This window comes from Otolemur garnettii, unplaced genomic scaffold (assembly GCF_000181295.1).
Source record: "Otolemur garnettii isolate 467f Iridium unplaced genomic scaffold, OtoGar3 scaffold00007, whole genome shotgun sequence".
NCBI classification, from domain to species: Eukaryota; Metazoa; Chordata; class Mammalia; order Primates; family Galagidae; genus Otolemur; species Otolemur garnettii.
This window is the reverse complement of record NW_003852402.1, coordinates 40,318,595-40,322,150: the sequence shown is the minus strand read 5'-3', so window position 1 is coordinate 40,322,150 and position 3,556 is coordinate 40,318,595.

The window sequence follows — 3,556 nt, the reverse complement described above, 5'->3', positions numbered from 1 at the left end:
ATGTGATTTGTAATCTTATATGAGCATTTAATCTTAATTTCCCTTTATGTGATTTTTTAGTTGAATACCACAAATCTTTATGTATTATAATTTCATTTTATTTTCATTGAATTCAAAATATAGTCTAATTTCCCTTGAGCCTTCTTGTTTGACTTAGAAAGGTGTTGTTTAGTTTTAATTATTTGATTATTTTGCAGATACCTTTTTTGTTATTTGATTTTAGTATACTTCCAGTTATAGTCAGGGAAAATATTTTGCAGGGTTTAATTTTTAAGTTTGTTTTGTAGCCCGGGATATGGTATATCTTGGTACCTGTTTCTTTTTCATTTAAAAAGGAAATTCTTGTGTGTATTAGATGAAAACTCACCCTTTTACTGAAATGTAGGTAAAGACAGTACAGTCATTCTGCTTCTATGTGTATAGTGTGTTGTAAATATCAGTTAAGTTGATTGGAAGTGCTGTTTAGTTTCTCTATATTTTTGCTGATTTTCTGTGTGTTTTCTATCAGTTTCTGAGAGGAGTGTTGAAGTCTCCAAGTATATTTATGGACCTAACTTTTTTTTTTTTTTTGTCCTACCAGTATTTGCTTTGTCTCTTGATGTCCAGTTGTTAGGTATATATACAGGGTGTCCATAAAGTTCATGTGCAATTTAAGATAGTAGGCTATTTTAAAATTGCACATGCACTGTATGGCCACCCTGTATAATACATTTGTTATGTCTCCAGTATTTTTGATATCTATTTTGTCTGATGTTAGTAAAGATACTCCAGTTTTCTTTTGGTTAGGGTTTGCATGATATGTATTGTAGGTTTTTGTAGACAGCATATAGTTAGGCCTTTTTTGTATCACACTATATCTTTTAATTTGTTTATTTAGACCATTTACATTTAATGTAATCACTGATATTGTTGGATTTAGGTATAGCATTTTATTTCTGTTTATACTCTGCACTGCTTGTTTTGCTTTTTCTTCTGGTGTGCTTTCTTGCTGACTTCTCTATTTGAATCTTTTGGTATTTTATTTTAATTTAGCAATAGCCTTTTTGGGTCTCTCAATAGTCATGCACTACATAGTAACATTTCAGTCAAGGATGGACCACATGTAGAGTGGTGGTCCCCTAACATTATAATACTGAACTTTTCATATCTTTTTATGTCTAGATATGTTCATGGTGCCTATAATATTTAGTGCAGTAACCTGTACAGGTTTGTAGTTTAGGTATAGTAGACTACACTATCTAAGGTATAGTAGACTATACTATCTCAGTTTGTGTAAACATCTCTATAATATTTATATAAAAATGAAATTACCTAATGATGCATTTCTCAGAACTTATCACTGTCATCAAGTGTTTAACTAGATCTTTATTATTTTTTGAGACAGAATCTCACTTTGTTGGCCCAGCTGGAGTATAGTGGTATCATCACAGCTCCCTGCAACCTCAAACTCATGGGCTCAATGTAACTTCCTGCTTTAGCTTCCCCAGTAATTGGGACCATAGGCATATGCTGCTTTGCACAGCTAATTTTTCTGGTTTTAGTAGAGACAGGGTCTCATTCTTGCTCAGGCTGGGCTCCAGCTCCTGAGCTCAAGCAATCCTTTTGCTTGAGCCTCCCAGAGTGCCAGGATCATAGGTGTGAGCCCCTGTGCCTACCCAGGGTTTATTCCTATATGCATAGCTGATTTTGGCAGTCTGAGAACCCTCCTTATAACTATGTAGTTCATTATCTTCTGCACCCAAATTGTTATAATCTTTGCTTTTAACTGTTAGATTTTAAAAATCTTTTAGGAAAAAAAATCGACTTTTTATTATTTCTCTTGCTCTTCATTCCTGCTATTTTTATTCAGCATAAAGAACTCCCTTAAGCATTTTTCTGATCATGGGTCTTCTGGTGAAAGAAACATGTCTTTTTCTTTGAGAATGTTTATTTCAACTTTAATCCTGAGTATTCTTTCACTGACTGTAATTCTGAAGTGAAAGTTCTTTTCCTTTACTACTTTAAAAATGTTTCATTTTCTTCTGGTCTCCATGGTTTCTTATGAGAAATCTATAGTAATTTGGATTTTCCCTTGTATGTAATATTCTTTTTTTCTCTATTGCTTTCACTAATTTCACTACTGCATGTACAGGTATGGTTTTCTGTGAGTTTATCTTTATGGTTCATTGGACTTATTGATTTTACTAATTAATTTTTTAACAAACTTGGGATGCTTTTAGCCATTATTTCTTTATATTTTTTTCTTTCATTGATTCTTTTCCTTTCTTAGAATACTTTGACCTTTTCATGCTGTCCCCTGTGACTGAGATTCTGTTCATTCTATTTCTTTTTTAAAATGGTCATTATTCTCTCTGTTCTTCAGAGTGGATAATGCTCATTGATTTATGTTTAAATTCACATATATGATTTCTTTTTTCATCTCATTTCTGGTATTGAGACAATACAAAATTAGTACATGTCGGATAATGGATTTTTGTTTTTTTCTTTTTCTTTTGCTCTTGGGTCAAAATAATGAGATAAAGGAGGAAAACTTTTTTTATGTTTGATTTATCTCTGATAACTTTTTTAGTTCATTTTATGAGTATATTCGTATTTATCATTGTAATAATTGTTGCTTTAAAATCTTTGTTCATTTTTGACATCAGGTTCGTCTTGGAACTAGACCCATTTGCTTGTTGGTTTCTTTGTGAATTGATCAGATTTTCCTAACCTTTTGTACATCAAGTTTGGATTATATCCTGAACTTTTTGAATAGTTTATGAGACTGACTATTATTAAAATCTTCTTAAAAATGTTGACTTTTTAAAAAAATATATTTTCAGCAAGTAATCAGCCCATGTAGGTTTACCCCCCTTCAGAGGGGAGTTTGCTGAGTGTCAGTTCTGTTTTCAAAACCTGTTTTGGGCCTACTTTGTACATTAACAACACTAAGGTTTGTCTGGGACTTGGGTGGTGGTTTTTATCATACTTCAGCTCTCAAGTCTTGAGTGCTAGGTTTTATCATGGTTCAGTTTCAAGGTCTTTTCTGGGTTTGTTTATGTCTGTCATGTAAGCTCAGATTGAGTGGGCCTGGGACTTGTGTTGGTTTGTACAAACCATAGAGGATCCCTTTCTCTAGCTCTTTCCTATTGGATTTTCTCCAGTACTTTCTGATTCATAGGATCTGTTTTACAGTTTCTCTGTTTGAAAAGACCAGTGTTTGTCTCTTTACTTTCACAGACTTCTGCCTATCGAGGGCTGTCTGGGGAGGAAGCAGCCAGAAGGGGTCTGGGGTATGGTGCTAGAGAGAAACGCTGGTACTCTCATGTGACTCAGACCACTTGGGTTCATTTGTCTAGTTCCTCTGAATCCAGAGATGGGTTCTATCTCCACATTTTAAATGCCTTTGTGTCATAGCGTGGCTATAGTACAACTTTGTGACTGCACGTGGCTTCTGAGTAGGACCAGGAGACAGTAGGAAAAAAGGAAAAAAGGGAAAAAGGAGAATAAGGGATTTCCTCCATACTGCCCTATTTGCAGAGGTTCACTTTCCAAATCTTCTGGTTAGAAATAGAGG